General features: G+C 44.3%; 1 pseudogene; it reads left to right on the top strand.

Moving 5' to 3' along the window:
• The first annotated feature begins 6,783 nt into the window (after positions 1–6,783).
• Positions 6,784–6,902, top strand: LOC136662646 (5S ribosomal RNA; annotated as a pseudogene).
• Positions 6,903–13,657: the final 6,755 nt, after the last annotated feature.

The following is a 13,657-nucleotide window of genomic DNA, read 5'->3' as shown; positions in this document are numbered from 1 at the left end:
TCACCCTTGCCACCTGACAATGCTGTGGATTACTGTGGCACTGCACCAATGGCAAACAAAGAACAGCACCAAAAGCCACATTGCTTACTGCAATTCAGCGATGAGTTGAACCTCATTGACCCAAACTGTGACTTAATAACTGCTGTAAATTGGATAATTGCACCACTGAAGCTCAGCGCAAGCAATATTTGCAAGCGTGGGCTGGGTGGCAAGCTTTCTTCTAACCTTTCAATCCAGGCAGTGCTTTTCTTTATGTTCCCCCCCCCCCCAAAAAAAAAAAGATTCATATGGCCTCATGATTATACAATAGCATGGCGGGATGGGGTGGGAAAGGATTTATCCTTCCAGCTACCACAGTCATTTATGGAATAAACTAAGCCCCAGAGCCATATCTGCTTGCATAAAACGGCCTCATAAAAAACCAGAGGTATACAAATAGGAAGCCTATTAATAAAGCCAGTCTCTTGCTGTGCAAAAATGTGGATTTTTCCTATCTGAAGTGCTAATGAGAGTACACCTGCTAGAAACAGGAGGCCTTGGATGTACTTTAGAGATCTATGGCAATTACAGCCGTCCTGGAAGAACAGGTCTTTGGAAGGAATAACAAATTATAGACAGCAAGATGTAGAGGACAACAAGACTCAGCCAACAGCCCATTGCTGTAATGGAGGAATAGCCAACTGGCAGCCTGAGAGCTCGAAAGAGACTCCCAAACCACTTTTATTTGTTCATTGGCATCCTTTCTTGTTTTTTTGGTCAAGGTGGAATAAAAAGACAGCCAACATTGGGCCTCTTCAGCCTAGAAAAGAGACGCCTGAGGGGGGACATGATTGAGATATGCAGGGGATGGACAGAGTGGATAGGGAGATGCTCTTTACACTCTCACATAATACCAGAACCAGGGGACATCCACTAGGGTTAGGACAGACAAAAGAAAATATTACTTTACTCAGCGTGTGGTCGGTCTGTGGAACTCCTTGCCACAGGATGTGGTGCTAGCGTCTAGCCTAGATGCCTTTAAAAGGGAATTGGACAAGTTTCTGGAAGAAAAATCCATTACGGAGTACAAGCCATGATGTGTATGCACAACCTCCTGATTTTAGAAATGGGTTAAGTCAGAAGGCCAGATGCAAGGGAGGGCACCAGGATGAGGTCTCTTGTTATCAGGTGTGCTCCCTGGGGCATTTGGTGGGCCGCTGTGAGATACAGGAAGCTGGACTAGATGGGCCTAGGGCCTGATCCAGTGGGGCTGTTCTTATGTTCTTATGTACCCTGGAAGTGCCTACAGCTATCTTTTCCATGCTCAAAAGGTAAGCACTTTCCCCCGAAAAGAAGAGAAACTGAAAGATGGAATTGGGTGCTTTTGAGCCTGCGTAAGTCTTTTATGGGCCCTCAAACTTTTCCCAAATACTTTTGAGACATTGTTTCCTTCCCTTGACATTTTTCTCCTGGTACAAGAGACAAGGGAAAAAGATTATCCTGGTAAAAGATACAAGGGAATGGGGGGGGGATTACACCAAGGGGAAAAGTTTAAGCATCTGTCAATTTCTCATTCAAAATTTGTGGTCTCCTGAAGCTTCACGCACGCGCGCGCGCGCACACACACACACAGACACACACACACACACACAATGGAGGACCGTTCAAACATTAAACCGTACCTGGGTACAGTAGCATCACAAGGGTTTGCGTCACCAGGTGCAGGAGACCAGGAAGTCAGACATACGATGGACCTTCTCCCATGCAATGGGTGAAGCAATGCCCTAAGTGATGGACATGGTGATGTATGACTGACCCACCCCTGCTGGTCTTTTGACTATAACTTTTGACAGAGTAGAGATACTTCAGTGTGGTTTGTTGCATTGCATTCTGCAGGAAATTGCACATGGATACATACAACATGATGGTATTATTCAAAAAATACCAAGATTTTAAAAATTGGGGCAAGTAGTGGTATCACCCCCAAGTGCAGTCTGCACCCCTCAGCAACCCCACTGCTTGGGTACAATCCATTGTAGTTGAGTATAGTTCATATATTCCATTCAGTGCAGGCACAGTTTGTGTACTGTCTACCCGGATCATTGATGTGTAAAAATGGACTTGGACAGTATTCACACAATACTCTCCCGAAGTGCAATGCATTCAGTACCAGAGTGTAGCCTAATGTATGAATAGCATCAACTTGTGCATCAACTCTAATTTGGGTCTGGGTCTGACAATACAGATTTTCAGTGCCATAAAAACACATCTGCTAGATAAACAAGAACTTTTATAACCTGCCTGATCTGCACAGAAATGAGAGGATAAAAAAAGAAATCCTCTTAACCTGAACTTTAATTATTGGATTAAAAGATTCGTTTTAATTTTAGAAGTCTGAAGCTATTCATTATTCATTTATTTAAGCATGGATGAGCATGTTACTTAAGCCCCAGCTGCTTGTACAAAACAGTGGCATCCATGACCATGGTTTATATCAAGGGGAGTCTCTGGCAGAATTGTAAGGACAGATGTGTTTTGGGTTCCTTTCCAGCTTGTTTTCTCTCCAAGCTTTTGTACAAAGGTGCTCCCTTCTACTTCCCTTCCATTCAACTGCTTACTTCCAGCAATGCTGACTTGAACATAAGAACATAAGAACAGCCCCACTGGATCAGGCCATAGGCCCATCTAGTCCAGCTTCCTGTATCTCACAGCGGCCCACCAAATGCCCCAGGGAGCACACCAGATAACAAGAGACCTGCATCCTGGTGCCCTCCCTTGCATCTGGCATCCTGACATAGCCCATTTCTAAAATCAGGAGGTTGCGCATACACATCATGGCTTGTACCCCATAATGGATTTTCCCTCCAGAAACTTGTCCAATCCCCTTTTAAAGGCATCCAGGCCAGTCGACATCACCACATCCTGTGGCAAGGAGTTCCACAGATCAACCACACGCTGAGTAAAGAAATATTTTCTTTTGTCTGTCCTAACTCTCCCAACACTCAATTTTAGTGGATGTCCCCTGGTTCTGGTGTTATGTGAGAGTGTAAAGAGCATCTCCCTATCCACTCTGACCATCCCATGCATAATTTTGTATGTCTCAATCATGTCCCCCCTCAGGCGCCTCTTTTCTAGACTGAAGAGGCCCAAATGCTGTAGCCTTTCCTCATAAGGAAGGTGCCCCAGCCCCGTAATCATCTTAGTCGCTCTCTTATGCACCTTTTCCATTTCCACTATGTCTTTTTTGAGATGCGGACACAAGGCCAGGTGTGGCCTTACCATAGATTTGTACAACGGCATTATAATATTAGCCATTTTGTTCTCAATAACTTTCCTAATGATCCCAAGCATAGAATTGGCCTTTTTGTCTTGACTTGCAAAGTAAGTACATAAGGACAGCCCTGCTGGATCAGGCCAGAGGCCCATCTAATCCAGCTTCCTGTATTGTGGCCCACCAGATGCCTCAGGGAGCACATGAGACAACAAGAGACCTGCAGCCTGGCGCCACTCCCGTGCATCTAGCATTCAGAGGTAGCCCGCTTCTAAAATGAAGAGGCTGCACACACACATCATGGCCTGTAACCTGTGATGAACTTTTCCTCCAGAAATTTGTCCAATCCCCTTTCAAAGGCATCCAGGTCAGATGCCATCATCATATCCTGTGGCAAGGAGTTCCACAGACTAATTTCACAATGAGCAGCTCGGGATTGGGTTGTCAATCACTTATCTCCAGTTGAGCAGATGAAGATTCCTGCTGAGACCCTGGAAAGTTGGTGCCAGGCACATGCCAATGCTGAAGAAGATGGATCAATGACCTGACTGATACATAAGGGCTAGTGGTTGTAAATCATTTTATCTATATCCTGCTTTTCTCCCCCAAGGGCACCTAAAACAGCTTATAAAACCTCATTTAAAATAGTATTGTACCATGTACACATTAAAATATTTGCAAAAACACTAAGGTTGAAGAACACCATTGTATGCAATTTTATATTAAAATAAATAAATGCTTAGATCTCTTTTGTCCATTAATTCGCATGTACTTTCAGCACACATATGTATTGCTTTCCATTCTCCCTGAGAGATATAAAGTCTATATCTGCAGATTCTGCAGGCCTTGGCTGTGAACCTAGAGCCCAGCAAAAAACAACAACAACAACAAAATAAATGTTTGCAGTTGGGTCAGTCATATGGGCAGCATTCTGCAACCCACCCAAAAATGGGCTCATAACCCACAGATTGAGGAACACTGATCTGGGCTTTTAAGAGTATAGCCAGTACCTTGAACTGGGCTCCAAAGCAAATTGATCATCAATACTATGCATGGAGAAGTGGGGTGATGTGATCCTACTGAAAAGCCCAAGTTAACAACCTAGCTCCAAATTTTTGCACCTCCTTGGTTTCCAAACAGTTTTTGAGATACAGTCTGACCTCAGTTTCTGTGGGGGTTCGGTTAGCAGAGCTCCCGCGGATGCCCAAATCCGCAGATAATGGGATCCATGGTGGAACTCTTAGACGATCTCAATATGTGATCGAAGGTGCCCACCAGTCATGTCTGGAGGTGTTATGTGACACGGCGAGGCTGCATGCAGCTTCCCCGTGTCTCAGAATGCCTTTGTAAGCATCCGAGATGCACTTCCAGTTTTTAGAAACACTGGAAGTGCATCTTAGAGGTTGCTGCCAGGCCCTCCAAGACATGAGGAGGCAGTCCGCATCTTTCTCCAGAAGCCCCCTAGATGCAACAGGAATGTGCTTCCTGCCATGTCCGGGAGGTCAGATTGATCCTACACTGTGGGTTCAGAACCTGCAGTTAGTCAAATCAGTGGGTTTCAAATCTGTGGATAAAGAGGACAAACCCATTTTCCCACTACAGTTATTTCTAACCACGGTCAGAACCCAAACCAAGATAACCTTGACGGTTTGAGAACCCAGAACAGAGAATCGGGCATGATACTCATGATACTCATGAAAAAGTCAAAGTAATTTTTGTTAGCAGTAAGTTCCAAAAAAGAACACCACAGTAGATCTTTGATGAGTTTTTGGCATTTAAAGCAACAATGGTTCATCTCTCGGCAGCAAGCCACCAGCCCAATCCTTCAAATATGGCATTTCTGGGAATGACTGGGGCTGGCGATTATCATGTACCAGAGGCTGGCCTGGTATCTATGTTGACTTTTCCCCTGAATGACAACATCCCAGCATAAAAGCGAAAGACAGATTCACCTGGTTCTGCCAGCCTACATCAATGTGACCATCAGTCATCTTGCTTTAGACTTGGCTTGAATCCTCTTCTCCCCCCCTCAAAAAGGATGGATCTCTAGAACAGTTTTGGCTGTTAATAGTGCTGCTTCACTGGAGGTCTAAGGAAGCTCCAAAAAAAAAAAAAAGCGCACTGAAAAGTTATTGAAATAGATGGAAGACATGTTGGATCTTGCCATAAAAGAAAACAAAACAAGCTATAGAATGACATATTCTCTTAGAAAAATCGCCCTTGGGCAACTGCAGGAATTTGTAGCTCATCTAAGCATTGGTTTTGAAGTCACAACACCTGGATGAGTTTATTTTATTTTATTTGCGGAGGTTGTGTGATGCCATGGTCTCTGCCATGCAATCTGAGGCTCACTAGAGGGAAGCATGCAGAGAAAAAAATTAGAGGCATAATAAAAATTTTTTACTGCACTTTCATAGATTGGCATTCTGGTACAGCAACCTCTTCCTGGAGGTTCACTTTCATACAGATGAAGCAGGGACACTTTGATTTGATGTGTGCTTTAGAGATCACTGGGACACCCACATGTCTAGCCCAAAGGTTTGGTACATGACTGTTGGCAACTTTCAGTCACGAAAGAATATGGTGTCGCACTCTGAATGGTGGTTCTGGAACAGCGTCTAGTGTGGCTGAAAAGTCCGATTCGAGAGTGACAATCCCTTCCACACCTGGGAGCAAGTATAGTGTGTCCCTGGTTTGTCTCCCAGGCTATGGGCCTTCCTTCTTTGCCTCTTTGCCTCAGTCTGTTGGCAAAGTGTCTCTTCAAACTGGGAAAGGCCTTGCTGCACAGCCTACCTCCAAGCAGAACGCTCAGAGGCCAAGGTTTCCCATCTGTTGAGGTTCATTCCTAAGGCTTTCAGATCCCTCTTGCAGATATCCTTGTAGAGCAGCTGCGGTCTACCCATAGGGCGCTTTCCCTGCACCAGTTCTCCATAGAAGAGATCCTTTGGCATCCGACCATCGCCCATTCTCACGACATAACCAAGCCAACGCAGGCATCTTTGGTACATGAAGGATTAAGTAAAGGTGCATAAGATTTCTCCTACTGCAGCTCAGTCCAGACAGGTTGATGGTTTGGAGGAGTTCAGTTATCCGAGCACCTTTGCTCTAAAGACTGTGACATACTGAAGAGTAATCAGGCATTGGATATTCTTTTGGATTTAATAGTCTTTACAATCCAAGCCCCAAGATGGCCTCTTGAGCTAGCCCCCCTGAGCCAGATAGTCTCTTGAGATCAGTTCTGGTTCCCCCGAGACTCTTGCTTAGGGTGGACAATCTCTATTCCTACATCTTGCCAGATACTATACCTGCCTGTTGTGAACTGGCTAATTACACCACATCCTTAGAACAGCTTAGGGTAAGCAAAATCAAACACCAACAGCCAACCATCCAGGTGAGAGGTAAAAAGTTTCTTAACTGGCTCCAGGCAGACACCAGCTAGCTTCAGACTGCTCAGTGGGTGGGCTTGTTTCAAGGCTAGAGATGATGTCCAGTGTGGGTGAGCCATGCTGGCTGCTGACCAGGACCTACCCTCAACTTGCTGCCCTGTTACCCTGCACAGGCCCGATCTTGTCTGATCTTGGAAGCTAAGCAGGGTCAAGCCTGGTTAGTACTTGGATGGGAGACCGCCTGGGAATACCATGTGCTGTAGGCTTATACCATAGTCTTTCAAGACTGAAGGTTGCCAACCGTTTTTTTTTTAATTATCCACACTTGCCTACATGGCCAAGTGTAAAAAAAACTGGCACTACCCTGCTGTCACCAGCCCAGGAATTTTAGAATTTCTAAAGAGGCTCCCTGGGCAGGCCCCTCAAATTAGAGGACCCCAAAATGCTTTAAGATCTTACCATGCTTACAAAAAGAGAAATCAACAACCTCACTGATTTAAAAAAAAAAAAAGACAGCATAAAACAAATGGAAATATGATACAATAAAGGAAAGAAAAATAAGAGGACAGGACAAAGGCTTACAACCAGCACAATCAAGTTGGTAGAACAAACAAACTTGTACAAGCTAATAGACAATTAAAACATATAGCCACCAAATGGTTTTACAATGTTTGTTTGTTTTAAAAACCCTTAAAAATCTCTATAAAAAATAAATCAACATAACTACTAAAGGTTTATAAAGTGACTAGCAAAGGACTAAAACAAATTAAAAACCTACAGGTTCTATTCATGTTGACTCACCTGATTCAAAATCAGAAACACTCTCTTCCTAAAGTCGCTCCCCTACTATCCAGAATAGAAGACCAAGAATACTGGCTTCCTGAATGTTTATCCTCCAGCTGAAACCCATCTTACCTTCTAATTGGGTAACACTAATTCTCTACCTTTCCCTTTCCATTTAAAGCCAACTCAACCCCTTAAAGCTTTCTAGAAAAAGTAACTCCACAACAGAACATACAAGGACATCCCAGAAAAGGAACGGGGAAACAAGGTCCCCAGGACCACACACTCAAAACCTATCAGGGACACAGCAAAGGGGAACAAATACACAACTTCACCACATATGCTGATGGTGTACCAAAGTTCATCACTTCCCCAAATTAGCAATCCTTGTGATATCCAATGTTCCAGGCTAGCCCATCACTCTCTTCTTCTTCATATGTCCTCTGCCACTAGATTCCCCTCTTTCCGGTGGTGGAGGTAGGTGAGCATCTCCTTCAGTTTGACACCTATGATACTTTGCTAGATTGACCTCCTGTATGGCCTGCCCTGACCATGAAGACAGAAACCCCAAAACTATGCATGTCTACTCAGAAGTAAGTCCCATTATAGCCAATAAGGCTTATTCCCAAGTAAGCATGGATAGGATTGCAGCCAGATGCATTCAAGTAACCTTGTATTCACTTCATTCATACAAAAGTTTAGTAGTAGTAGTAGTCATACAATGTTTTCATTGCCATATTTTCAAACCACTACTGCATCACTTCCACGTGAACCGGGCAGGAGAGAATCACAGAAGATTGTCCCAGAAGACCAGGCATGATGCTTCACTTATGATTCTGTTTCATTTTTTCAGCTTGGTCTTTACTGAACACGGACTCACCTGGGATATCTCTCCCTCTGTTTTTCTATTTCCTGTTGCCAGTCCTGCTTTAAACATTCATTTCCGACACAGTAGAGCACAAGAATGTGTGCCTTGCCCAGATGGTAGAACTTCAAAGAGTAGCCACTTAAAATGTCAGTTCGGTTTTGAATAGTGTGTTTTTTGCTTTGTTCACTTGAAAACAAGCCCATTCAACTTGGGCTGCTGTGACCTTATTGGATTCTTTTTATGATGAGAAGCATCCTTTATGCTCTAACCATTTTTGAAGGTGAAGCAAACTTCTCCAGATGGTCCTTTGAAGCTTTCATGGAGTTTTGAACATAGCAGCCAGATTGAGCCAGGAGATGATGATGATGATGATGATATGCTATGCTGTTTTCTGTTGGCTACAGAGAAGATGGGCTCTTTTGTCCTTGGGTTTAACTAGGGGGGTTCTGTGCCTCAGCAACATTAAAACCTGCACATAGTTGCACAAAATCTGTAAATCAAACTTACTGCAATCTGACGCTTACTTGGGAATTACACCCACTGAAGTCAGTGGGATGAACTACTGAATAACTATGCAAAGGATTGGCCTGGATGTTGGATTTTTATAGAGGGTCAAATTGTGGGTCGGGACCCACTAGGTGGGTCATGAGCCAATTTCAGGTAGGACCCCATTCAATTAAATGTGTATTCTATTTTGAATATATTAGATTTGATGCTACCATGGTATGTGACTGCATTTGGGGAAATGTTACAGATCTGTGCTTTTAACAGGCTATTATGTATATGCTTTTAACCATGATAGTAAATGGGGCTTACTCCTGGATAAACGTGGATAGGATTGCAGCCTTTGGGATGTTTGGGGAACAGATCAGCAACTGCTTGAGGGCCCAATCCTATCCAGTTTTCCAGTGCTGGTGCAGCCATGCCAGTGGGGCATGCACTTTATCCTGTGGTGGGGAGGCAGTCACAGAGGCCTCCTCAAGCTATAGGAACATTTGTTCCCTTACTTCGGAGCAGCATTGTGGATGCATCGGGGCTGGAAAGTTGGATAGGATTGGGCCCTGAGATGGGTCAGGAGGGTTCTTTTTATATTAAATAAATGTTTAAACCGATACTTGTAAACTTTCAATTTACTTTCTTAAGTAATTGATTTGGTTTGATTTTCTTGTATGAGGGGGTGTTAAAATTTTCCAGCTTGATGCTGCCACTTCTGACCATGACATCACTTCCAGGTTAATGACATCACTGCTGGTGGGTCCCAACAGATTGTCATTCTAAAAAAGTGGGTCTTGGTGCTAAAAAGTTTGAAACCCACGGCTTTATAGAGCATAGCTACTGCATGCATGCTTGCTCAATGAACTATGCCCTGGTAATAGGGCGTACATTATGCCAGTGGTTCCCAAGTTTTAGCGACTGGAGGCTCCATTGACCTACGGAGACATTGGCCATGGTTGCCCATTAGGGTTACAATCCTATACATTGTATAGGGTGGCAGGTTTTTGTGAAAATTGCACGGCTACCCTGGCTGCTTTCTGCAGCTCCCCAGGGAGCCATGGCTCATGGTTTGGGAACCGCCATTATAGGCCCTTATTCATTCCCTCCTTCGTGTATTTAAATAGCATGGGGGGGGGGGAATTGCAACAGCTGGCCCTGCCACCCAGAGCTGACATCCCCACCAGCTGCATGCCCAACAATCACATGTCTGGTATTAGTGACAAAGGGGTCTCACACCCAATTTTAGCTGTCCACATGTAGGGATCCTTGAGAACTCTTTCTGATCAAGGTTCCTGATCATATGGAAGAATCCTATTCACATATAGCTGCACATGTGTAAGACCTCTCTCTTGTTGACACCAAACAAATGACCGCATTTTGCCAAAGGCAAAAGCTACAAACTTATGTACATCTAACTTGGGAGCAAGGCTAACTGAATTCAGAGGGACTTACTTCTGAGTAGGCATGTCTAGCATTATGCTAATAGCCTTTGTATTGAAGAGGGAGCACACACTCCTGCTGCTCTGTTAATACAGGAAGTCCATTAAGATCTGTATTTAAATAGTATTAAATATGCACTTAAGTGCTATGTATTTTCTACCCAAACAACTGATGCAATAATAATGCATTCCAAGCTAAGCATTTGAATACACGTATTTCTGCAGATACAGGACTGTGGCAAAGCCATAGACATGTTTTGTGTTTTATAATAAACACATTAATATATACACAATAAACACAAAACATGGTTTGTCTTTTATAATAAAAGACATGTTATTATAATTACCCCTGCTAATTGGGTAAGAGGCACTTTTTTAAAGTGGGTGTCCTCTTTTTAGCAGGGGGAGAGTAACTGGCCCTCCTCACCCAGCAGTGTCTTTTCTAGTGGCTGTCTGCTGGTGTTCTTTTGCATCTTTTTAGATTGTGAGCCCTTTTGGGACAGGGAGCCATTAGTTGTTTGTTTGATTTTGCTCTGTAAACCGCTTTGTGAACTTTTCGTTGAAAAGCGGTATATAAATACTGTTAATAATAATAATAATAATAATAATAATAATAATAATAATAATAATAATAATAATAATAAAGGGTCTGCTGGGGAATCAGGTCCAGAACCATGGGTTCCATTGCAAATGTCAGCAAGACATGAATTCTCCTCCATCTTTAGCCATTAGCTATATTTCACTCAATCTGACTTTTTAAGGTAGAACTGGCTTTTTTTTCTACAACTGGGGGTTGCCCCTAACTCTGGACATCCTGCATCGCGCAGAGTGTTGGGCTAGATGTCCTCCAAAGCTCTCACCAACTTTATGATTCTATGATTGCTTGTGAAAATAGTGGAGTCCCAGGTGAATGCAAGGTTCTCAAAACATTCCCAGCCTTTTGTCTTCCTCAGATACTATGACCACATTTTTTTTTTCTCCTTCCAAGAGGTACCGAGTTAAGCCTTGTAAATTGATTGAAAATCCACAATAGAGGAGTGAAAACCTAGATGTCATCAGTTCAGGTAGCAACAGGTCCACACCGTCGTTGAAGGTGTTATGTGTAAAACTTGAGTTTGTCTGAGGAGGACCAGAGGGAAAACTGCTGCAGGAGAGGAGGCTACAGTACCAGGAGTGGGAAGGTAGAGGCTGCTGTGTGCAGAGGCCTATAAAAGGGGCTGCACAAGCAAGGAGCGGGAGACCACCAGGGAAGAGCTGCTGTGAGGAGCCTTGGAGAGCGAGCTCTACAGAGGAAGAGGACCACCAGGGAAGCTGATGAGAGAAGGAGCTGCAGGAAGGAGCGAGCTGGGGGAGAGACCAAGCTGCAGGCAAGGAGCCCCTGGAAGAGCCTCTGAGAACCAGGGAGCAACCACCCAGCCTTTTGCCTCAAGTCCTGCTGACTCCTGCCTGCCTAGTGCCTGCCTCAGGTCCTCACTCAATCGGGGTATTTGGAACAAAGGTGTTGTCATTTGGTTCAGGTTTCATTCCTCACAATAAAAGCCTTGAACTTACGTTGGTTTCAGTGATCTCTGTCGATCCTGCATAACAAAGGGCATGGTGAAGTTTTGTTGAGGGTCATGTTATTGGCAACCTTCAGTCTCGAAAAGCTATGGTATCGCGCTCTGAATGGTGGTTTTGGAACAGCGTCTAGTGTGGCTGAAAAGGCCGATTCGGGAGTGACAATCCCTTCCACACTGGGAGCAAGTGCAGTCTGTCCCTGGTCTGTCTCCCTGGCTATGGGCCTTCCTTCTTTGCCTCTTTGCCTCAGACTGTTGGCCAAGTGTCTCTTCAAACTGGGAAAGGCCATGCTGCACAGCCTGCCTCCAAGCGGGCCACTCAGGCCAGGGTTTCCCACTTGTTGAGGTCCACTCCTAAGGCCTTCAGATTCCTCTTGCAGATGTCCTTGTATCGCAGCTGTGGTCTACCTGTAGGGCGCTTTCCTTGCACGAGTTCTCCATAGAGGAGATCCTTTGGGATCCGGCCATCATTCATTCTCACAACATGACCGGGCCAACGCAGGCATCTCTGTTTCAGCAGTGCATACATGCTAGGGATTCCAGCATGTTCCAGGACTGTAGTTTGGAACTTTGTCCTGCCAGGTGATGCCGAGGATGCGTCGGAGGCAGCGCATGTGGAAAGCGTTCAGTTTCCTCATCTTACCACAAGGCCCTGGCTCGCACGTATTCTGTTCTCTCGCTGGACAGAAGTGTGACACGGCACACAGGTGCTGCGCTCACATGAACATCACTTACTGGTTGCTCGGGGGAGGATCAGAGGGTATTGTACCAGCAAATGAACAGGTTCAGTGTATTAGAAATGAAGGTGCTGTAGAGGAACAAAGAGGGCTGCAGTTATAAAAGGAGCGTGCTGACTGTTTTGGGATTGCCTGGTTTGGTTGTTTGGCTCCAGGAAGATGGTGATTGGAAGGCAGTTCTGTTTGTTTCTTCCAGCTCTGCTTTGTCAGTGGGAATGCAAGATTTATTGTTGTAAAATCTGGAAACCTTAGGCTGCCAAGTAGATATGGTTGCCACCTGGAAAATTTTAGTACAGTCTCATTGATTTTTTCTTTATCCACCTGGCCTGCTGGTAGAACAACCGTGCAGCTGTTTCATTGCAGCCCCAAATCCATTTCAGACAAAGCACCATTCTACAATTACGTAAGGTCATACAAATGGATATGGTTGATAGACAAAACTGTAGGCTGAAATAGAACTGCAGTCTAGCCTATGCTTATTGCTAAGTGCAGAGGGCTATGCTCAAAACAGGGACATGTTGAAGCAGCAGAGGCATCACTAGGGTTTGCATCTCCCAATGCGAGAGTTCACTGCATCACCCCCATGAAGGACTTCCTCCCATTCTGGACCATACAGAATACATTACAATATCATACATAGCCTAAATGCAGTGGCATCACTAGGATTGGTGGAATCATCAGTATCTTTCTAACTATCTATACATGCATGCATACATACATACATGCATACCAGTGTAGGTCACTCAATAAGTCAGCAACAAAAAACAACAACAACAACAACAAAAAAACAACCAGTGGCCAATTTGATGGTACTCACAGAACTGAACAAGAGTTCCAGTATGAGCTCTGAGACATGGAAATGAGAGCTGACTCATACTAACACCTTATTGGATCCATGCTGTGTTATAATAATACCACGCTGTCTCTCGGAACAATCAGTCTCATTGGTCAGTTAGGAACACTGGTGTAAACTACATAATAATAACTGGCGGAATATTTCATAGTTCGTAAGAAAAGATCACATTCATTTCCATATTTCATTCCAAAATGCAATTCATATAAAGCAGGGGTGTCCAAAGTTTTTGGCAGGAGGGCCACATCGTCTCTCTGCCACTGTGTCAGGGGCCAGGGGGAAAAAAAAGA

This window comes from Tiliqua scincoides, chromosome 11, assembly GCF_035046505.1.
Source record: "Tiliqua scincoides isolate rTilSci1 chromosome 11, rTilSci1.hap2, whole genome shotgun sequence".
Classification (NCBI taxonomy): domain Eukaryota; kingdom Metazoa; phylum Chordata; class Lepidosauria; order Squamata; family Scincidae; genus Tiliqua; species Tiliqua scincoides.
Note: the sequence above shows the minus strand (reverse complement) of the source record. Positions and strands in the feature narration are given on the sequence as shown.